Source organism: Neofelis nebulosa, chromosome 15, assembly GCF_028018385.1.
Source record: "Neofelis nebulosa isolate mNeoNeb1 chromosome 15, mNeoNeb1.pri, whole genome shotgun sequence".
NCBI lineage: Eukaryota > Metazoa > Chordata > Mammalia > Carnivora > Felidae > Neofelis > Neofelis nebulosa.
The window spans coordinates 60,893,125-60,917,955 of NC_080796.1; the positions used below are offsets into that span (position 1 = coordinate 60,893,125).

General features: G+C 41.0%; 1 protein-coding gene across 16 annotated transcripts in view; it reads right to left on the reverse strand.

The window, feature by feature from the left end:
- ESRRG (estrogen related receptor gamma) overlaps positions 1 to 24,831 on the reverse strand; it is a 630,244-nt gene that overhangs the window by 292,583 nt on the left and 312,830 nt on the right. For 2 of the 16 annotated variants that reach the window (XM_058701228.1, XM_058701226.1), the window contains exon 3: positions 12,123 to 12,203. The exons of the other annotated variants lie outside the window; for them this stretch is intronic. The gene's annotated coding sequence lies outside the window, so the exon portion shown is untranslated. The remainder of the gene's footprint in view (positions 1 to 12,122; positions 12,204 to 24,831) is intronic. 16 annotated transcript variants of the gene reach the window in all.

The window sequence follows — 24,831 nt, forward strand, 5'->3', positions numbered from 1 at the left end:
TATAGAGAGAGAGAGAGAGAGACAGAGAGACAGAGAGACAGAGAGAGAGAGAGAGAGACAGAGAGACAGAGAGAGAGACAGAGAGACAGAGAGAGAGACAGAGAGAGGGAGGGATAGGTGGAAAAAAAGCCTGGTGCAAAATTAAAAGTAAATAGTGTGTCTTTCAGAGGATAGTAGATGATACCTTGACTATATAACAGAGAAATCTAATAGAAGGATAATTAAAAATAAGGCTGGGAGATAATTTGAGGGCCAGATTATAGAGGGTAAGAAAGATGAACACAAGGATAATGAATTATGATTGAACTTAGGTAGTGGGTGTAACTGTGTCCTCCTTAGCCATAGTTGGCTGAGAACAGTTATTTGCCAGACACACGACTCTATAGTGACACACTGTTTGGACCTGGAACAGCCATTTTGTGATCTTAATGGAAAGGCCAAGAGAATCAGAGAGATGCCAATCCAGAATCTCAACACTGCGGAGCAGTTGAACAAACCTGGAAGTACCTATCTCTAAACTTCCTGTGATATGGGATAATTAAATGCTTATTTTTAAACCAACACTGATTGGCATTTCTGCTACTTAAAGCTGAAAGCCTTCTTAAAGAGTAAGTGACATAAATGGCCAACTTAGTATCACAGAGAACAACATACTTGGGAAATAATTTGATCTCTGCAGAGGTTACTTACAAAACCATCACTTGAATTACTCAGACATGTGCCCTTTGTGATCAATACATTGGAGCCATAGACCCTGAGAAAAACATTCTAAGATGTATTTATAATCTAGAAATTAACTTTTTAAGAAAGAAACTTTTTTGTTATTGATAATCTGTACTTACTTTGCAAGCAAATCACGTTTATGATACTACTGCTAGATAAAAATTACACATATTCAAAAGAAAGTCAGCCATAGAAAGTTTTGATTCAACTTTAGAGTTAGAAAATCACTGATAAATCAACTAGATATTCTGTCTAGCTTTACAGAGGAGGGAATCCATGCCTAGGTATTCTATTATATGCCTTGCTGAAAGCCATGACCTAGAACGCACTTGCTTTCCCCCACCCACCCAATCACAATTAGTCCCACTGCTGTCAACTAGATTATCTTTTTTGTTCCCAGTATAAGAAACACATGAAAATTTAATTTTAAAGCTCAAAGAGGGAAGGTCAAGTTTTTCTGGCATTACCTATAAACAGTTCATCTTACCAGTAGCATATGTATCTAAATATCAAATTTAAAGTGGAATATTTTAGGGGCACCTGGGTGGCTCAGTCGATTAAGTGTCCAACTTGGGCTCAGGTCCGATCTCGCCATTTGTGAGTTCAAGCCCCACATCAGGCTCTGTGCTAACAGCTCAGAGCCTGAAGCCCGCTTCAGATTCTGTCTTCCTCTGTCTCTGACCCTCCCCCACTTGCACTCTGTCTCTCTCTCTCTCTCTCTCTCAAAAATAAATAAACATTAAAAAAAAAAAGGAAATTTAAAGTGGAATATTTTAAGAAGATTTAGACCAATAGGACCTACGTAAAGCATATACACAAGTACAAGAAGCATGTTGTTGTCAATATTATTCATTATCTCTGTGACATCCATGCATGATTTGCTAAATACCTAATTTCCTATCATGTCCTATATCTATCATGTCCTATCATGTCCTATATCTAGCCTTTTCCCTAGATGTAGTTCTAAATTAAGCAAGGATTGGAAGTGAGTCTGAACATAAGTATACTACTAGAAAGTAATACCGATGTAATTTCTTCTTCTCCGTCTAGCTATTACTCTGTATATACTCCCAAGGTTTTTGCCAGGTTAAAGCAGGGAAAGGCCAGGGGTAGCGTGGGGTGGGGGGGTGGGGGGATTTCTTTTGATATTTATAGCCCTCAACCATGCCTCAAAAACAAATATACAGGAGAAAGGGGAGGTAAAAATTGGATCTGCTTAGGCATCCCTTACATATTTGAAGTCAAGTTGGAATGGGGACATGAGTAGAGTACTCCAGTGTATTTTCTCAGATCAAATAAATGCTATTTAGTAGACTTCTTTATGTAAAATAATTCAGTCATTAAGAAAAGGACTATGCAGCAGAAAATGATGCTTCTGTCCAAATTAGAAGTAATTTTGTAAATGCACTGATGAAATTTTTTTCTTAGATATTCTTACGGCATACACTGCATCATTTTGTTAAATATAGTGGAACACAAAGAAAAACTCAGCTGTGGTTGATTTTGATTCCACGCCATAAGAGGCATAGTGGGGGCTCAATCAAATACAGTCTGTCCATTTAAAAAAAAAATAATGTTTATTTATTCTTGAGAGAGAGAGAGAGAGAGAGAGAGAGAGAGAGAGAGAGAGAAACAGAGCATGAGTGGGGGAGGGCCAGAGTGAGAGAGGGACGCAGAATCTGAAGCAGGCTCCAGGCTCTGAGCTGTCGGCACAGAGTGTGACGAGGGGCTCGAACTCATGAGCCGTAAGATCATGACCTGAGCCGAAGCTGGACACTTAACACCCTGAGCCAGCCAGGCACCCCCAGTCTGTCCCATTTTAAATGCTGCTCCCATTTCAGTGTTCATAAAGCACCATGATCCTTTGGTGAAAGAAAATCACTCCTCGTCTGCTGCTGAAATATGATCAGTAATCTCCAAGCCCTTTCTTTGCAAAATCAGAATCATGTCTGACACTTAGAATTCAGAATTTCTATACAACAGATTTCCTAGACAGATCCTAGAGGCTACTGTCCCTCTGGGCTGGCCCATATCTACCTTCCATGTCCACCACCTCACCTCTAAATTGTATTGCCCCTTTCTTCCCAGGGTGCTGGCTAACATCGTTAGATATTTTTGATCATGCCTCTTCACTGCTAATCTTGGAAACTGAGCAGGTCAGTATTTGGATGGCAGACTGAGATGGTAAGCCTCCAAGAAGTTCCCCAATGAATTCCCTCGCTTATATTCATACCTGTGCCTAGGACCCTCCCATACTGTACCAGGACTGGTCTGTGTGACCAACAGAATACAGCAGAAGTGCTGGTATGTCACTGCAGAGATTAGATTATAATGAACAATGCAGCTTCTGTTTTGTCCTCTTTCTCTCTCTCTCTGATCATGAGTTTGGGGAAAATCAAGCTGTCATGTTGTGAACAGCCATATGAAGAGGCCCATGTGATAAGACACCAAGACCCTCCAGCCGGCAGCCATGTGAGTGAACCTGGAAGCAAATCCTCTTGCCCTGTCATGCCTTCAGATGACCTTCCTCCTGGCCAAGACCTTGAGTTCAGCCTCATGAAAGATCTTGAACCAGAACTAGCCAACCAAGCTGCTCCCATGCTCCTGACTCTCAGAAACTTTGTGAAAGAATAGATAATTTGCTGTTTTCAGCCACTGTTTTCAGGTAATCTGTTATGCAGCATAATACATACTAACAGGTACTACAGAGTTTTCGTTTTTGTTTTATTTTGTTTTCTTCTAGTCTTTAAGTGACTTGAGGGTAGGGGCCGTATCTTATTCATCTTTAGGTTCAGAGGAGTGACTAAGGACACAGCAGATCCAATAACGGTTTTCTGAATGACGATCATCCCCTTCCTGTTTTTATCATTAAAGTAAATTCAATGACAATTACACATCCAGACTTCTGACTTAACTAAAGAATTTTTTTTTAAATAATGTGGTTTAAACCAGAGGATATAGAAGAGAAAAAAAATTCTGAAATGAGATCACCTTTCAAAAGCTCCAATTTTTTTTAATGCTCCCGCCATTAAGAGTTCAATATAAATTTACAATGAGGCTCAGTGAGCAATTTAGGAAGCCTTGGCCTCCTGCCTTATAAGCATTCATGATTACAAACTAAAACTTGGCCTCTCCAGCTAAGCCATGACAGCATGATGGGAAAGAGTAAAGGCTGACGTAAGTTAAAAGAAATAAACTCCTGTGGGTCTTGGGTTTTAGGGAACAGTAGACTTATACTCAAAATGATCTAGGGAGAACATTCCTAAAGGTGACTATCCTTTGCTAACTTAGTGGCTTGGGGTGCATCAGGGATCAAACTTCCCTGCTTCTGTAGGAAGCAACTATATTCTTCAGCAGTAGACATCTGTCCTGAAAGATACTTGATGGTACATACAGCCCTCCAGGTCCACCAACCCCCATATTCTAATACATTCTTATTGGGAAATCATAGGTTACAAAAATGGGATAAAATAATCCCATCACCGTGTCGAGAAATGAAGATGCATCTATTTGGAAATCTCTTAGGAGATGTGTTTGTTTGAGCTGACATTTACTAACAGAGCAACATTTCTTTTTTCTTTTTTTTTCCCCACTGACTAAGCCCCTTTCCTAGACAGTAACCTCCTCTGAGAGAGAGTTATTGTAGGTATTACTCCAGAGGGTAGAGAGAAGGGTTCACTGAGTAGAAAGAAGAAAAGCAAGGTTCTGCTCAGCACACTTGGAAGTTTTACCAAAGGAAAGTTCAAGCTGCATGAATGAAAAGGACAGCATTTCACTGAGGAATAATTTTGTTGGGTTGAGTGAGCTAGATCTTAAGGGACCAGAAATCTGGGTAATCTCTAGCCTTCTTCTTCCAGGAAAGAAAAGATTCGAGAAAAGCCAGCTTCCTTCCCTCCACTCTCAACTAGCTGACAAGTAAATACAGCTCAAGGAGCCGAAGTGAGGATCTTTTATTTTTGTCATAAAAAAACACTAAAATATTAAGAGAGAAAAAATGAATAGGGTGGTACAAAAAAGGGCCTCAGGTTTGGTGAACTTCCATTCCACAAAACAAGCTTTGATTCTTGGATCACTTGACAAAGTCTGCTTACTTCTCAAAAATGTGAGGACTGCCCTGAAAGAGAAGGTGATATACCCTAAGGACTAAACCATAAACCAACAGACTCCTTAGAAAAAAAAATTGGCAGCTCTGTTCTTTAATTACATTCTGCTTTTTCATTAAAACAAATCCTCAGACTATGTAATACATAAAGTTTAAACACATATTGTAAAAGCAAGAACACACATATATGAGAAAATAATGCCGACTTTAAATGTTGACTTCTATAATTTTGGGTTTTTTTTTCAAGTTTATTTATTTATTTTGAGAGAGAGAGCATACATAAGAGTGGCGGGGTGGGAGCAGAGAGAGGGAGAGAGAGAATCCCAAGCAGGTTCTGAGCTGTCAGCTTGGAGTCTGACATAAGGTTCAAATTCATGAACCATGAGATCACGACCTGAGCCAAAACCAAGAATCGAACGCTCAACTCATGGAGCCACCCAGGCACCTGTGAAATTTTGATTATAAAAACACAAAGACTTTTCTATCACCTTCATACCATAAATTATCAGTAAAACACTAAGGAGAAACAGAAACATATTCTCTATTTTTTTTCCCATAGTCTCCATTTTTGATGAAAATAGGAGACATACCTAATTTTGAACCATGGTACAAGAAGTTGAAAAGCAGGGCTCCTGGGTGGCTCAGTTGGTTAAGTGTCTGACTTTAGCTCAGGTCATGATTTCACTGTTCGTGAGTTTTAGCCCTTTGGATTCTGGGTCTCCTTCTCTCTGCCCCTCCCTGCTTGTGCACAATCTCTCTCTCTCTCAAAAATAAATAAACATTTTTTAAAAATTTAATAAAATAAGAAAAAGAGTTGAAAAGCAGAGTGTAGAGCAAAATCTGCTCAATAGATATGCAGGAAGTGAACTGTAAACACCAGCAGAGTAGGAAATCAACAGGGAGGAGGACTCTTCACCCTGAAGCTCAGGAATGAAGGCCTTTGGGTATCAGGTATTGGCTTAAGGCAGGGGTGAGGCATAGGGCTAAAATCAGGCAGGACTGAAAGTCTGTCTCTACAAAGCATATGATTCACTCTTCCTCCTCACTTTGTCTTTGGAGAAACCAAGCTAGAGAAATTCTAAGGACCGTAACACCAGGAGCATAGGGTGTGGGGGAAGAAGGGTTGGGGCTCAAAATGAGGGCATTGTAGGAAAGCCTCCATTCCCTCCTCTTCTTCCGCACTGGACTCCCAGAATGCCTTAGGCAATTGTATATCCCCAAGGCAAGACCAGAGGATTCTGTTAATGAGACATGGAAGGTTCTAGAAAAAAAGACAAACACCAGTATTTTGGGATTCTCTCAAGTGAAAAAAAAACTGGCTCACAAAATCACCCTAAAGCCACCCCATCCACAACCCTAACCATGCATCTATCACCTTTTTAATACCTCACTCTTGTGTATGAATAAAACAAGCATTTGAGCAATTTCTTCTCCTATGTTACAGATAAATACACATCTTCTTAATCTTGAAAAATCCTCCCTGGCCTCTAATGTCTGTTCTAGCTCCAATCGAATCCCCCTTCCTTCTTTTCTCTGCCAAACTTTCTGTGGTGCCCCCCCCCCCCCCGTCTTCCTCAGCTCCTGGCGTGGCCTTGACCATGAGGTTTGATTTCACCATCAGTTCCTTCTGCCCCACCCCACACTTCCTAATGCTCAGAGCCAGTGACTTCTTGGATGATCCTCCTGCTGTTTTAACACTACTGACTCTTTCCCAGTCACCCAACCTCAAAACCTCAGCATGACTTTTTAAAAATAAACCTTTTATTTTAGAATAGTTTTAAATTTACAGAGAAGTTGTGACGATAGTAAGAGAGTCTCCATCCATATATCTACCACCCAGTGTTTCCTACTGGTAACATCTTACATTAGTGGATTGCATTTGTCACAACTAATGAACCCATATTGACACATTATTATTATTTTTTAAACTTTATTTTTGTTTTAGAAAGACAGAGAGAGAACTGTCAGAGAAGAACCTGTTGCAGGGCTCCATCTCAGAACTGTGAGATCATGACCTGAGCTGAAATCAAGTGTCAGCTGACTCCTGACTGAGCCACCAGGCACCCTGACACATTATTATTAACAAAAGCCCATACTTATTCATGTTTCCTTAATTTTTACCTATTTCTCTATTTTTGTCCCAGGATCCCATCCAGGATATCACATTACATTTAGCTCTTGTCTTTTTAGGTTGCTCTTGATTATAACAGTTCCTGAGACTTTCCTAGTTTTTGATGACCTTGACAGTTTTGAGGAGTGCTGGCCAAGATCTGTTTGCTGTTTCTCTCATGATTAGACTGGGGTTATGGGTTTGGGGGTGAAAGACCATAGAGGTGAGGTGTTGTTTTCATCACATCATATCAAAGGTACATACTATGAACATGGCTTATCACTGTTGATAACCTGACCTTGATCCACCTGGCGGAGATCCACTGTGAAGTTACTCTTTCCCACCCCTCTTTTCACACTGTACTTTTGACAAAGAAGTCACTTATGCAGAGCCCACACTTCAGAGGTGAGGAGCTGTGGTCCTTCTCTTTCAGGCAGAGGGACCATAGAGATTACTTGGAATTCTTCTCAGTATCAGTCTTGACTTTTCTTTTGTCCTCACTCCAATTTTATTCATTTTCCCAATCAGTGGGCAGTACAGTGGGGGTTCAAATCAGATACTGAAACTCCAAGCCCTGACCCTTTAGAGTCAAGAATGAATTATTCGTAGCAACTGAGGGCTTTCTTCCTCCTCTCTTTCCTTCCTTCAACAAATGCTGGTTGTCAGCTATGCACTTGGCACCATACAGGGGACCCCGCCTTATCCTTGGTTTGGTTTCCTGCAGTTTCAGTTACCCATGGTCAACGGCAGTCTGGAGGGAGATGATCCTCCTTCTGATGTACTGTCAACAGTAACCTAACACCATTCACAACGTCTACGTCATCACCTCATTCATCTCATCAGGTAGGCATTTTATCATTTCACGTCATCACCAGAAGAAGGGTGAGTGCAGTACAGTAAGATATTTTGAAAGAGAGACAGAGAGAGACCACATTCATATGACTTTTATTACAGTTATTATTACAGTTGTTCTATTTCATTATTAGTTATTGTTATTAACTTCTTATGGTGCCTAATTTATAAATTAAACCCTACCATAGGTATGTCTGTGTAAGAAAAAACAGTATTTATAGAGTTTGGAACTATCTGTAGCTTCAGGAACCCACTGGGGGTCTTGGAACATACCATATTCTCCATGAATAGGGGGAAACTACTGTATTCGTTCTAGGAACACAAAGGTAAGTCAAATGGATACAATCCCTGAGGACTGAAAGATTTGTAATAGTGACTTACAGCTTAGCTAGGGAGTCAGAGAAGGTTGCCCTGAGGTGGCGACTTCTGAGTTAGGATCTCAGTGGTGGGTAGAAGTAAGTCCAGGACGAATGGACACAAGATATGGCACCTGCAAAGGTTCTAACATGTGAGTGAGTGGAGGGGGAGTGCTGCAGTACCACAGGCAGGGGAGTGAGCATGAAAGAGGCCTCTGGAACCCCAGGAAAGCCTGCCTCCTGCAGCTCCTATAAGCAATGTGTGGCCACCAACAGCAGGGCAGGGCCATGCACAGACTGGAGTTTTATTAAACAGATTGTGAAGTCTGCCAGGGCAGAAGCTATAGAGATGCAGGATGATTGGTGAGGAGTCTAGATAGGAGGTAACGGTAGCTTGGCCCAAGGTAGGGACAGTGGGAATAGAGAAAAATGGACAGATTCTAGAGATAGACAGAAACATCAGACCTTGGGTGAGTGACCTAACCTCTTTTTGCCTCGGCTTCTTCATGTGTAAAAGAAACAGAAACAGAAACCTACCTCACGAAGGTGTTATGAGGTAATGAATTAATATGCTCAAAGCATTTAAACAAGTGCCTGGCTCATATTAATTGCTATTAAAAATATTATTTCTATGTTCTCGAATAGGGTATCTAAATCCGCTGAGGACTCAACACCCTCAATGACAGAATGAGGAGGCTTGGCTATATAATTTTCAATACCTTCTCCAGCCCGAAATGGTTAACATTCTTAACCATTATACGTTGCTACTCTAAGAGGACTATAAGCTCTTATGTATGCTGACCCCGGAGAGGTCACTCAGTACATGTTACTTTGCCTTATTTAACCTATACCACTGCAATGCCCATTCCTTTTCAAAAACCTGACAATGCGCAATAAAGTGTTCTCCTGAGTAATTTTGCAAAATATGAAACTGATTTTTCAATCCTAAACATTTAACATTCAGGCCTTGTAGAATTTGGCCCTAGCATTTCTACCCATTACACAGTGACTCTGTCTTGCTGTTTCTGCTGTGCTTAGAAAGTATTTCAGGAAAGGATCGACCCCAAACAAGCTTAATCCAAAGACACAGCCAATGCCCGCAGAACCACGGCTTAAATGGCCGATTTGATTACTCAGGATAAAAGGAGGCCATTGTAATCACTGAATCAGTGAGGATTTAAAAGCATCAACAGTGGGGCTGGCATCCCACCAGGAGGTATTCTTTGCAGTACAAAGAAGAAGGGCCTTGTCTTCCAGGAGCTTCCAATTCACGTAGGGAAGCAAGGGGAATCCATGTGCAAGAAAACTGAAGGTAAGTCCTCAGAAATTATGAAGGATTTCTCAATTCAGACTGCAGAAGGACAAAAAAGAATTTGAAGGAGAGGAAATGGGGGATGGGTAATGATAAAAAGAGCCAAGAACATTGGGATTGGGATATAGCATCATACTGAGGTTTTTACATCAATAAAAAGTTTGCAACATGTCAACCAAAAGGCCAAACTCTTGCTTCTACCCGCTTCTGGCACACTCACGTCTTCAATACACACACAAACTAGGAGGAGCAAAGCAGAAACATGCCAAAGCCTTCTATTAAACTGAGTGAATTTATCTGTGATGATAACTGCAGATATTTCATTGTTAGCAACTTGGAATTATCACTTATATAGCCCTAGAACCATGCAATGTTCTTGAGGAAGGCAGACCTCCCAAGCCCTTGTTTATTTATTCGGTAAAAAATATCCTAAATTATTCAGGAGAGGGAAGGAGAAATCTCAGTACTTTTCAAATGAAATAACACGAAAACAGCAAAGAAACAGAGGTTGCTAAAGGTGGAGAAAAAACATTAACCACAAATTCAGTTGTAAATGAGCTAACATTGCAAGTAAATTTGAACTAATAAAACAGATGAATTTACTGAAAACTTAACACCTCTCAACACAGCTGTCTGCCCAGTCAGGAAACCATTAACATCTTGTCACCAGTGCCCCAAGCACATCAATGATACGAACTCTAAAAACAACCCAGAACAACAAAAGGAAGGTGCCACCAAGTAGCCAATGGCACCCATGCTTTCTCAACCCCCTTTTCACCATGTACATCTATGCACTGAAGAGTTTGCAAAAGCAAGAGGAACCTGGAGAGAAAAGGAGGAAAGCAACGCAGGCAACTTTGAAGAACAAAATGAAAACGCAAATATTTCAACCAACTTGAGACCAGTTAAGAAACACCTTTTCAAAATCACAGTTGATAAACTGGGGTGGGTGTATGTGTGAGGGGGTTGTTAAAAGTCAGGAAAGCATCCCTTTCGTCATGATAAGTCATTAGAGACAGTATTCTATTTTAATAAGAAAGAAACATCATTTTCTCAAATTGAAATACCAAAGTAGGGGTCTCTACCTCAAAGGCAATCCTGAATTTGGCCCTTGTTGCTGTATTTGAGGCATTCATTGCTAAAAATGCTTTACCAAAGGAAAGCCGAAAAAATTTTTTTAAAGGTGAGATGAGAATCAGTTGTGCGCTCGGAAGCTTTGGTGATTGGTTTGCTCGTTCACTTCCTGAGTCAACACACTGAACACCAAATGCGAGTCAGGATGATGGGAAGCGGCAGGTTCGAAAAGAGAAAGTCTCTTCCCTTGAAAGAACTTACTGTCCAGGGCATGGACTAGGGAAGCGTTAGAACAGGCGTGTGCCAAGATGCCGTGAGGACGTGAGGACACTGCCGAGGAAAGCTTCTTTCTGCTTGTGAAGTGGAGAAACTGAGCTAAGGCTCATCCAAGAGGAACAGGAAGGGCACTGGAGATCAAAGGAATAGCAGAGTTGGGGTGCCTGAGTGGCTGTCGGTTAAGCGTCTGACTTCAGCTCAGGTCATGATCTCCCAGCTCGTGAGTTCGAGCCTTGCGTCGGGCTCTGTGCTGACAGCTCAGAGCCTGGAGCCTGTTTTGGATTCTGTGTCTCCCTCTCTCTGTGCTCCTCCCCCACTTGTGCTCTGTCTCTCTCTGCCTCTCAAAACTAAGGAAACGTAATAAGAACAAAGGAATAGCAGAGTACCTGTTCTCAAGGGAATGGGGGCTTAGTAGGGCAAGCAAGGTAAGCAGGGGCAGGGACTGCCATGTAATGGGAGCACACTAGGCATGAATAGGAGATACGTAGCAGCAAAAAAAAAAAAAAAAGGTGAAAAACAACAACAAAAAAGGAGAATGAACTGAGTGGTTAGTTTGTGCCTGATAATACCAAAAGCTAATTTAAAATATTCAATGAAAGTTGTAGCAGGAAAAGGAATAAAACTCATGGGCAAAATAAAATAACAACATTCAGGATCAGCTACACAGCCTGGGGCCCCTGCAAATTGAAAATGCGGAGTCCCTTTGTTCCAAAAGTATTCAGAATTTCCAGATTGTGCCAGGGAACATTCAACCAAGTGTGGGGCCCTTCAGAGCATTGGGCCCTAGGTGGCTACACAGGTTGCGCATTCACGAATCTGGCCCTGCTTATATTTGAAGAAAATTTCTAATGTTCACACCTATTCTTTAATACTACAGATAAATAACCCCCATTTCTCAAAGGGCCTGGCTACTACGAAGCACTTAATACACGCTAAGCACCAGGCTGGGAGCTTTGCTTTCACTTAATTTCCTCAGCAACCCATGAAGTAGGTATTACTACCCCCCACTCACAGATTACGACACCAAAGTGAAGAGAGGTATCTGCAGAAGGGAAGGGGATGTTGTCGATGTATGTGGAAGATACTCCCTCAACGCCTTGAGTCGAGCTGCCTGACCACCAGCGCTCACCAGGGACTTGCAAATGGTGCTCTGATTTCTTTGCTATGGGATGGGCTTTGGTGGAGCCACGCAAGTCCAGAGTCCGGAAAGTCAGTTAAGACACTTTGTGCTTAGAGCGTGAGTTGAGAGATTGAGAGAGGAAGAGCCACCGTTCCCCGTGCGGGTCACGCCGCCCCACGGAGTCCCACAGCACCTACCTCTAGTAGGGATGTGAGCTGGATGTGGAGGGAGCAAAATGCCAGCACTCTCAGAATTGTCCTTTTTCAATACAGACACAGCTAGGGGGAGAAATTACATAATTTCCATGAGAAATTATGCATTCAAAGAGCACATGCCCGCTACAAGAGTACTGAATCTATTTTAAAAGAAGTTATTAAATCTTTAGAACTTGTAGTAATTTCTGATGTCTCCCAGCAAACCTCCAACTAATTGTTTGTTTGTTTGTTTGTTTGTTTGTTTTTGAGACAAAGCCTTGCCTGAGCGTTGGGGTTCAGCAGAGGACTCTCCCCTCCCCCACGCCCTCCCTCTTCTATCAGTCTGCCAAATCAACTGAATCCTCTATTGCCATGGATGAAATTCAGTTTTTCCACTTTTTTAGGATAAGAATAAGAACTGCCATGATAACAACACACCATTCATTCTATAGTAAAAAAAACAAAGAATCTAAATATTTACTAAAACACCTTGGATTGAAATATGTATCTATATATGTATATAGATATATACACACATATATCTATATCTATATATCTATATATCTATTATATCTATATCTATATCTATCTATATATATCTATATATGTGTGTATACATATAGATACATAGATACATATATACTATATGAATAGGTCAGTCCTCTTACATTTCTTTTGAGGGGAGGGGCTTTGGTGGTGCCTCTCGCCTCTGTCCTTTGGTCTCCCCGGCCCTCCCACGACCCCTGTTGTGGCTCAGAGCACTCTGTGATTAATAGCTCTGCCAGCCATTCCTATTTAAAAACTATTCCTACTTTACGTCTTTTTTTTCCACTCCGTCCCTGATTTTCTCTGATCCTTATTTTTGCAGAAATTACCTACTGTCAGAATGTTCTCCTCACCCCCAAAGCCTCGTAACTGTATTCCACGGCGTTTTGTTTTGGGAAGCTTCTGTTAAGCAGATAATAGGCCTATTCGAATGAACTGACCAAAAGGTTCTACACAGGGTTATAATCTGTCAGTACCTCTTCCCTCACCCCCCATCCTCCATTCCAAATCCACAGTCGTGAGGCGCAAAGTAAGGGGGGAAAATGTTTTCAACCAACCCAGTGATACGCCACCTGGTCCCAAGCAGGCAGCGGCTTCCTTGTTCTGCTTGTACACTGGAAGTGTAAGTTGCATTTTCAAAATTATTCTGTCAGCCCCATGACAATTTAATTTATTTATTTTTTTATCCAGTTTCTCAACTCTGTTTGGGTAGCAATGTCTCGTCAATATCTCATTCAGGTGTAGCATGGAAAAGTCTAACAACCCTGGGCCGGCAGCCAAGCTTACCAGTGACTGACGCTCGCTTAACTGAGCAAAGATTTGCTCTGCATGAAGTGGGGCTTGACTATACAAGAACCAACAGTGACAGCGAGGGTGCCGGCTGGAATCCTAACAAAGCTGCTTCCAACTTGTGCTCAAGCAAGTGGAACCAGCACTTAAGCTGAATGTTAAGGGGTTTCAATCTTGGTACCTTTTCCCCCCCCATCATTTACCTTCTGAATAAACCCTGGGATTTTACAGGGAAAACAGCACATTAGCACCCTTAAATCACAAATCCTTGTACCTTTTTAAAAGGCTGTTGAAGATTTATTAACTTGTAGGAGCAATCATTTAATTGCTTGCCTCTGCTACACCACACGCTATTTTTTTTTTTTAAATGACCAAATTAAACCTGCCGCACAAATTTGTGCTTTGAAGTTCCTGTAAAAGGATCATTCCTTTGAGGGAATGGTAAAGAGAAGAAATGAAATGCTCTCCTTTGGTACAGATGTCCACACATCCCCACCTTCCCCGCCCAAGATGCCTTCATACACAGAAGCAAATCAATCTCGTTTAAATGCTTCAAATTCATTTCCCAAGCCAGGTCCAAATTTCACTGTCATTTTTCCCTCTGTAATTTCAATGAAAGCCCATAAGCATTTACAAATGGAGGAACGTCATACTTACAATTCTGGGATGTGTAATGCAGCTGTGTATCTTATGAAAAAACTGTTATGTTTATATATTGCTGTCCTTCCTGTTCAAAGACCACACCACTCGGTAAAGCTGAAGAAACTAGTGAGAAACCCAAAGTCCTTTCCACACCACCGACGTGTGAAAACCATTCTTTGAATTGAGCTGCAGTGGCAATTAGCAGAGTCTGTTGTTTGAGACTTTGTCTCTTAGGTCAAATGCAGCCCAAAGTCAACGACATAATTTACCATCTAACCACAATGAATTTGGTGATTTGCAACCGCAGAATCAAATATTTAGGCTAATTTCCACTTCACGTATATACACTAATAGGTACACACACAACTGCCCATCTGCACGTTTGGTGAGCTAGCAGTAATCCGAAGTTGTGTGTGGATAACTAGACAGCGTCTGAGTGACAGAGGCAGTGCATCTGGTTTTTTTAAGCCCTGGATGTCTTTTCCTTGGGAAGGAGCCCTGTTCCATTGCATCAGATGCCCAGTAACGCGATCTCATCAATCTATGTGAGCATCAGAAGTCCGCGCTGGTCACAAGTGAAATTCTCTTCCTTGCCAATTGAGATCGACATGTGCTGTTGTCATAAAGATCACACTATCCAATTGGACCAAATTGGTGGTCTTGAGAATAAACGAAGGTACAGTCTGTCAAAGTGAAAGGCGTCTGCAGGGCTCAAGTGTTAGGTTTCCACAAATGACAGTTTCCCGAATCTCTGTGGGTTCAAACACTGTTTTGTAATTGGAAAAAAAAAGGGGGGGGGGATTTTTTTTTTTTTGTCCTTTTGGTATTTTGTTTTGTTTTGGCTCTGTCTGTTTTGTTTCAGTCTGTTTTTTAAGGCATTTATGCCCAGAGTACTACAAAGGGATAGAAGTAGGGCCTCCCTGGCAGGGACATAAAAGTGTGTGGGTTTTGAAGGAGAATGTGTAACTGGAAGGCTGTTCTAACTCTCTCAAACCCAAACCTGGTTAGCTGGGAAACAGTTTTTTAGAGTCGTCCTTTCTTCCCTCTGTGGGACTTGGAACCTGGATGCTATAATTGAAAGCCAGTGTATTAAGCATAACACATCAAACTACTGTTAACACCCAGCCTCCCGCAAGGCTGCCTCCTATAACAGCTCTGTTTTCTGCCTACGGTCTGTGCAGGCAAGTGGAACCGTCACACGCGCTGCATGCTAAAGGCCGCAGCCTTTGTCTTCTCCAAGTTCTGTCTATTTCAGAGGCTAACATGCAGCAATTAGTCTAATTAATGTGAAACAATGAGCTGTGTTACCACTTATCAAATTGATTGTTCCCCTATCAAAACAAAACAGGCTGGCTTTTTGATGTAATTTCAAGAGATGATTTGAAATGTCATGTTGCTGCAAGCCAATTACCTTATGACTAGAGTCACGGTCAACAGAATACATAATTAGCATGAGTTTGGGAAGGCTGCTTACTGCTAGTATGTTAATTAACTGTCTTTTGTCATAAAACAAAAAGGTTGTATGGAAGGTTTTGAAATAGGTCTTTTTTATTTACATTTCTTTGTGCTTATCAACGTGAGGCATGACAATGCAAAAGAATAGAAATTTTTAATTCCACTACTTCAAATTAATACTCAGCTGCAAGGTCAGGCATAATGTGCAGGCTGCAATACCATTCACCTCGCTCTAGTCCTGCCCCAGTGTATTATATTACTCGTGGAGTTAAATTAAGTATCGGGTAAAACTCGAATGGAAGAAATACTGAGCTCCACGAAACAAATCCCCTAATAGACTTCTTTTGGAGCTTTCCTGGCTTTTGTGCATCTTGTGAGGGCTGGACAGCGCTTGCCTGCCCTGGGAATTACATTCAGGTGTCGTCTTTCTATTTCAGTCTTGAAATTTGGAGAGAATAAACCCATCATCAAATGATGTTATTGCCGTTACCTCACTATGGTAGAGAGAGAATGCATAATGGGCACCTGTGGGCTTGTAAAGGAATCCTATCTGTGAGTCCAGGGCTCTGTAACTCATCTGCAGCTTCCCCTCGTATGTGATAACCTGGCAATTCCACATTCTTGATTAAGGAACCAATTCTGTATTTCTGTACTTCTTCAGCTGGAAGGCATGCTGGAGGTAGCTACAATCAGTAACTGACAATTAACAATCAAGTTCATAGCAGCCTTGAGTCATGGTTTGACATGCATATTGGTAGACTAGTCTCTGGTTTAGAGAACAAGCTGGAAGGTACCAAAATTCTAGTATTATTGTTCCACTGCCCGATGGTATTGTTTTACCGGCAAAGGTAGGCGTGACAAGTAAGTGAGATGATTCATTTCCGGAAATACCAAATAAAAGCTGTGCTGTCTAGTTAACAATAGGCTTACAAGCTATTGGAAATATGTACGAACCCCTCCCCTCCGCACAATGGAGTCCCAAACCCTTAGACACTTCACTTCCTGGTTCTTCCCGTCTCCATTTCATGGGCTTATTTTTTTTTTTGCGGGCTTTGTAATAAGCATGTGCCAAAGAACTGACGTCTCTGCATCACCTCAAAGAATGTACATTTGTTCTAATCAGACTACTTTTGGCCTTACATGGACATAGGCGACTTCCGGATAAGGCTGTAACTTCTGTAGTACTCAGCCAATGAGGAATCGGGGGGAGGGGTTTCATGCTAGGAGATAAAGTGCCTGCTGTAAGGCCCACAGTGTGCCTGTCCATCAGACACCCACTCTTGCAAGAACATCGATTAAAGCCTCCCTTCACTGTGCTCCGAGTCTCCCTGTCCTCCTTTAACTGGGGCAGTGGGCTTATTCCATGCTCACGGATTGGGACAATTAATATTGTTAAAATGCCCATACTACCCTAAGCCATCTACAGATTCAGTGCAATCCCCATCAAAATATCAGCAGCTTTTTTCACAGAACTAGAACAAATAATCCTCAGGTTTTATATGGAACCACAAAAGAACCCAAATAGCCAAAACCAATCTTGAGAAAGAAAAACAAAGCCAAAGGCATCATGCTCCCTGATTTCAAAATGCATTATAGGCTATAATAACTTTAAGAGTTTGGTACTTTTAAATTAAAAATTAAAACAGACACACAGATCAGTGGAACAGAATAGAGAGCCCAGAAATAAGCCCACACGTTTATGGTCAGTTAATTTACAACAAAAAGGCCAACAATAACAAGGGGAAAGGAAAGGACAGTCTCCTCAATAAAGAGGGTTCAGAAAATTGGACAGCTACAGGCAAAAGAGTGAAACTGGACCACCATCTTATACCATACATTAAAACTAACTCAAAATGGATTAAAGACTTGGTCTCAGGACCTGAAGCCATAAAACTCCTAGAAGAAGCCATAAGTGGTATGGTGACTTTTTAAATCTGACACCAAAAGCAAAAGCAAGAAAAGCAGAAATAAGCAAGTGGCACTATAGTCACCTAAAAAGCTTCTGCACAGCAAAGGAAACCATCAATAAAATGAAACGGCGACCTATGGAATGGGAGAAAATAATTGCAAATTACATATCTGATAAGGAGATAATATCCAAAATACACAAAGAACACACACAACTCAACAGCAACAAAGCAAACGATCTGATTTTTAAATGGGCAGATGCTGTGTATAGACATTTTTCCAAAGAAGACATACAGATGGTAAACAGGTACATTAAAAAAAACACTCAACGTCACTAACGCACATCAAGACCCCAATGAGGGATCATCTCACTCCTGTTAAAATGGCTAGTATAAAAAAGATAAAAGGTAAGGGTCGGTGAGTATGTGGAGAAAAGGGAAACCCTCATACACTGTTGATGAGAATATAAAATTGGTGCAGTCAATGGAAAACAGTATGGAAGTTCTTCAAAAAATTAAAAATAGAACTACCATGCGATCCAGAAAATCCACTTCTGGGCATTTACCCAAAGAAAATGGAAACACTAGCTTGAAAAGATATATCCATGTTCACTGCAACATTATTCACAATAGCCAAGATATAGAAACAACCTAGATGTCCATCCATGGATAAATGTATAACACCTACAATATGTACAACAGGATTTTTAAGAAGCCAGCCATAAAAAATAGAATGGAATCTTACCATTTACAACAATCGACCTCCAGGGCATTATGCTAAGTGAAATAAGTCAGGACAGAGAAAAACAAATACCGTATGATCTGTCTTATATGTGGAATCTTAAAAAAAAAAAAAAAAAAGCTCATAGATACAGAGAACAGATTGGTGGTCATAGGGGATGTGGGGTAGGGAGAAATGGGTGCATTGTTTTTTTGTTTTTGGGTTTTTTTTAGTTTAAGTAAATTGAATACAATATTTTAAAATGTAGTGTGGAAAACATTAAATGGATGGGGCATGGTATTTTTTCTTTTGGAACACGTGTGTCTCATTTGGGTGATGTAGGGTGGGGGAAGCTTGGGGTATAGAAAGTTGACAGGAAGGAGGCAGGGCCCAGTAATGCACAGCAGGAAAAGACTGAGATTCTCTGTAACACTCTTCACCCCTGTGAATCCAAAATATTTTCTTGACATTTAAGAAAAACTTAAAAATATATGAGGAATTGTGATTATAAATTTTAAAGAGGGTCGATGGGGGAGAGAGAATCAAGATGACAATGGTTACTAAGAAACCTGGATCATGGGTGCCCGGGTTGCTCAGTTGGTTAAGTGTCTGACTCTTCATTTTGGCTCTTCATTTTGGCTCAGGTCATGATCTTATGGTTTCTGAGTTCGAGTCCTGTGTCAGGCTCTGCATTGAGAGTGCAGAGCCTGCTTGTAATTCTTGCCCTATCCCTCTCTCTCTCTGTCTCTCCCCTGCTCATTCTCTCTCTCTCTCTCTCTCTCTCTCTCTCTCTGCCTCTCCCCTGCTCATTCTCTCTCTCTCTCTCTCTCTCTCTCTCTTTCAAAATAAATAAACTTTGAAAAAAAAAAAGAATTAAGTGGTAATAATAGCTAACTATTGCTGAGTGCTTTTGAGATGCCAGGGTAACACTGACCCCCGTATAGTCATGAACTTAGTATGTGAGGAAGGTAGCAACAAATGAAATTTACTAAATTCGTAGCTCAGCAGGAGGATCCTGGAGTGTGTGGCACATTCATACATTGTAATGAAAAGGTCACAGAACCTTAGTGTTGAATGAAATCTTCGACATGTACTCACCAACCTCCCTCCAATTCTTCCTACACTGGCCCTCACAGATTGAAATGAGACTCCTTTCAGGGACAAGTCTCTTTGGGGCATTTTAGAGAAATATCCGTATATGTTCCAAAAGTTTTTGGATCCTTGCTGACCAAAAAATTTAGAATTTCTGAGGGGGTGTAATTCTTACCCTGAAGCTAAAGAACACATCCTAGATAATGTGAGGTGTCACAACATCTGTGCTTCGGGCACTTAAGAGGATGAGACAAGGTCCATGTAAAATGACTTGGCTGAAAACAAGTCCTGTCTGAACTAGAAACTTGGATAAGCCTTGATGAGAGATCATCAGTGAATCTAAAATTAGCAAGTTGGAGACTAAACATCGGGTTTGGTAACAATCGAGTGCAACAGTATACTTGTAATATTATTTATTCTTTTTTAAATATAATTTATTGTCAAATTGGCTTATATACAACACCCAGTGCTCATCCCAACAAGTGCCCTCCTCAATGCCCAGCACCCGTTTTCCCCTCTCTCCCACCCCCCATCAACCAACCCTCAGTTTGTTCTCTGTATTTAAGAGTCTCTTACGGTTTGCCTCCCTCCCTCTCTGTAACTATTTTTCCCCCTTTCTTTCCCCCATGGACTTCTGTTAAGTTTCTCAAGATCCACATATGAGTGAAAACATATGATACCTGTCTTTCTCTGACTGACTTATTTCACTCAGCATAATACCCTCCAGTTCCATCCACAGTGCTGCAAATGGCAGCATTTCATTCTTTCTCATTTCCAAGTAGTATTCCATTGTATATACAAACCACATCTTCTTTATCTATTCATTAGCTGATGGACATGTAGGCTCTTTCCATAATTTGGCTATTGTTGAAAGTGCTGCTATAAACATTGGGGTACAAGTGCCCCTATGCATTAGCACTTCTGTATCCCTTGGGCAAATTCCTAGTAGTGCTATTGCTGGGTCACAGGGCAGTTCTATTTTTAATTCTTTGAGGAACCCGCATACTGTTTTCCAGAGCAGCTGCACCAGTTTGCATTCCCACCAGCAGTGCAAGAGGGTTCCCATTTCTCCACATCCTCGCCAGCATCTATAGTCTCCTGATTTGTTCATTATAGCCACTCTGATCAGCGTGAGGTGGTATCTCAGTGTGGCTTTGATTTGTATTTCCTCGATAGTAATATTATTTATTCTCGAACGCAGCCCCCACCAAACCATACCTCAGTCCATAACATCACTATGATAGCATCAAACTTCATTTTATAGAATTCTGTCAATGGATTTTTTTTCCTAATTTTTTTCTCAACTGGGAAGGAAAGAAGGAAAACAATTAAAAAGAGAGAAAGGGAAGATAAATGGCTGGTACTCTGCTGGTTTTTACTTCCACGGTCTACGTGTTTAAACACCAGGTGTTGTGCTAAATATCTGTGTTACCTTTTTACGTTCTCACAGCAGCCCTGCAAGGTGGCTACTATTTTCCCAACTCTGTCTCTTTCTAAATGTTAATGATAAGTCAAGAAGGCTTAGAAAGGATAATTAATTACACCAGGGCCTTGAACTAACTCTGACTCTTAAAATTCTACTCCTTCCCACTACACAGGCTGTTTGGTGTTTTGCTGTTTTTAAATTTTAATGTGATATCAGAGATGAATAAAGGTCTGATGCTTTGTAAGAATAAAAGAAAACCAAAAAGACCTCTGGTCATCATCATTAAAAACAGAATAAAATGAATCAGGGACAAAAACTAGCCCCACCAGGAAGCAGTTTGAGGAGTTCCATTGCTATCATTTGAAGTCTTACAGATTAGGGATTTCAGGAAAACTGGGCCATAACAACACTTTTTGTGCTGAAACCAAAGTGTTTTCTGGAAATTTAAGAAAATTTTAAAGCAAATCAATGTGTTCAGAAAACAGGGCATTTTTTTCTGCTCCATAAAAGCTACAAGTCCTCAGAAACGTTTCTTTGGGCTTTAAGCAAGCCCTAACACCAACACCGAAAGCAGCACGAAACCGAAAACCGAAACCGAAAACAGTGTCTTCCTCAGCAGATCTAACAAGGCGTTGAGTGCCAAAGCCTGAGGGACTGTCACCCCTCTCACGTACTGAAGGGAGACAAGAGCTCTCCGGAAACCAGCAGGAGGCAGAGTGAAGGGACATGGAGTGAGTAGTCCCACAGACACATTGTTGGGACATCAGGCACTCGGCTGGCCCCCACCGCCTTTCACAAAGCTAACCATCTTTTCGTGTCAGGACAAATCGGGCAGGCCGCAGATCTTTTTCTCCTTTTCTCCCACTTCAATAAGATGAGTGCAGGGAATGAGAAAGAGACAGACGGAGGAAAAGACGGGGACAGTTCAGTTCACATGACAACACGGCGACATAGCCACGTGCCTGAAAACAGTTCTTGAGAACTCAGAATCTTTTTAGGAGTGGTGGCCACACAGAGTGGCAGCGGGGGCCAAGTCACCCACTGGACTGGATGCTCACAGCATGAATGTCAGAAAGCAATTGCTACATGACTTGACAGTGACATATATGTCAGTGTTTCTATGTAGTAAGTCTCGAAGAAAACGTAAAAGTCTGAAAAGAGCCCAGCTGGGAAGAATATAGATAGTCTATAAGAATATAAGAGATAGCAAGATTGTATATGAGAGAGGAGACAGGCTAGGGAGAGCCTCATAATATGGTTAATGAAGAGATAAATGGCCTACAGAATACGTGGGTCAGTAACAGCACGAATAATATGTCTGTCTGTCTGTCTCTCTCTCTCTCTCTCTCTCTCTCTCACACACACACACACACACACACACACACACACACACACACACACACATTTTTGTTTATGGATTAGCTGGCCCACTTTCCAAAAAGAAATACTTGGGAACAAACAGGATATGTACATAGAAACGAGAAAATAGCCCATCTTTACACACAGCCCTGATCAAAACATACTAAACCACTGGGCTCCCCTTTAAGCGGCAAAACACATTTCAGAAAATAAAAAGAGTAAAATATTAAATTACTGGATTTATTAGCAACACATATGAAGAACCTGAATTCTACAAAGATTTCTTTTTTAACCGGGAGTCTATGGTTGCTTTTGAGAAAGTGTTTGGTATGGGAGAAGATGGAACCTATCAAATAAAATGAGATAATATAAATATTTCATTTAGTCATTATCATCTCTCTTTATGATGATGAGAAGACATTATTATCATATTTTTTATTCTAACCCATAAAAAGTGGTCAATCTTCTACATTTGTAATGGGCTACAGCACACTAATCTTAGTTTGGCATAAAGCTCATACAAACCACTCAAAATTTTCAATATAAATGTAATGACTTCTGATTTTAGGGAAAAATAACAATGCTCAAAAAACATCACTGGTTAACTCTAACTTCTCCCATTGGTCATTTATGTAAGTACGTGCACTTGCAAAAAATAAACTTTCTGCATATTCATTATGAAGAAGACGGATGATAATCATTAGGAGAGACAGCAAATTCCTTCTTGAGGATTAGGCTCCAATTGGTTGAATTTCAACATCAACCTGGCAATTTTACTATTAAGTCAGCAGAAGTGAGTTCTTATACACTCTGCCACTTTACTGCCGGAGAACATCAGGCAAAGGGAAAAGAACACGCTAGAATAAATTGTGCATTATTTCTGGCATTAGTTAAAGGAACAGAGCATTATAAGAAAAAAAAATACAGTACCATTGATTTTTACAGGTGTTTAATACAGATAAGCTGAAAAAAGGGTTTCCATTTTAAGCCCAGTGATGGCTAAAGATGCATTCAAATATGTTCAAAAGCAATCTAAAGTCTTCTAAAATGGTGTTTAAGCTATTCAAGCAAAACGTAAATAGTTTTTGTCGTCGTACTGAGGAATGTAGAACAAAAACAGAGTCCAAGGAGCTGACTCTGGCACACTGCCGGCCACCGTAAAATCAGGGGGTCATTAAAACAGAGGTAATACTGTTTATCCATTACATGATCACAGGTTATTTAGAGAAAACAGTAGCAGGCTGTCCTTAGAAAGGTAGGAGGCATAATTACCCTGGAAGCCTCCAAGCCCCACTTTCAAGAGAAGACACCGAAAGAAACAATCAAGTTGAAGACTCAAATATATGTGTAAGAGAGACATTATATAAAGACACCAAATCCATGATGTTTTCCCTCGTCTGTTGTTAACACATTTCGTTAAAGTTCATTAGAAGAATAGGAAAAATTTTGGTTTTTTTTTTTTTTTTTAAATTTTTTTTTTTTTAATGTTTTTTATTTATTTTTGGGACAGACAGAGACAGAGCATGAACGGGGGAGGGGCAGAGAGAGAGGGAGACAGAATCGGAAACAGGCTCCAGGCTCCGAGCCATCAGCCCAGAGCCTGACGCGGGGCTCGAACTCACAGACCGCGAGATCGTGACCTGGCTGAAGTCGGCCGCTTAACCGACTGCGCCACCCAGGCGCCCCGGAAAAATTTTGTTTTTATCTGACAACACTAAGTGGATACATCTAAGTGCTTTGCAAAAACCAAATTATAAAAAAAGTTCACGTTTGCATGATCACTGGATAATTTTTCTACTTAACGTATTTTGGGGGGCCGCTGACCTCCAATTTCGTCAGCGCTCTTTGTACAACTGATTACCTAATGAGCAAGGCAACAAAAGAAAAGTGCCCATTCTGACCACATTCCAAGATGCTGTGAGACAATGACAGAGACATCTGCTTTGGGCATTCTTTACCACGAACTAAGACTGGTCTTCCTTGTATTAGCAATCAGCCTCAGAAGTACATTTTGATAATTCTGGCTCAAATATAAGTCTAATTTCTATAGTTCAGATCCCTTGTACATATTTTTAACTATTCCTCCCTGTCCATGACCTTGGCCAGATACCATCTCTTTCCCAATACGACGATGACCATATCCTAACTGATATGGTGGGTGCTCTTGTGTGGACAAATCAGAGGGGCTGTAGTTAGCCAAAGCCTTCTGGTCAGCTGACCAAGAAGCATAAATTTAGTGCCTGTTTTCTATGCCATAGAGCAATGAGGACCAGGCAGACGTAAATGAGGATAAAAAGGGCTCGGTATACAAAAATATCCCTCTCCTCACAAGTATTAGAATAATTACAAAACAGCATGTTAACTAGAACAAGGAAACAGTGTAGAGCTGAACGGCTCGGTCTAAGTGTTGTGTGGTGTAAGCTAGAGTCGCGGCCAAAGCTGGACAGGATTATTGTAAAGATGCCCAGTCACTGACAGATCCCGTGAGCCTTGATGGCTGACTCATGTTCTGGATATGCTAAAGCAGAAATCCCACAACTTGATGCTGCTGTATGATAAACACATGATATGATCAGCTAAAAGTCAGAGCACCTAGAGAAATGACCTTGACAAGCTGGTTAATGATACTTCTAGATGCTAACTAGCTCAGCTGTGCCGTCCGCGTGTCTCACTTTCCATATGTAAAATGTCAGGGGGCTCCTTTATGTCATCAGTACTAAGCGGACAGGTAAGGGCAGTCTCTGTAATATCAGGAACTTAGTGAGATTTTTGAAT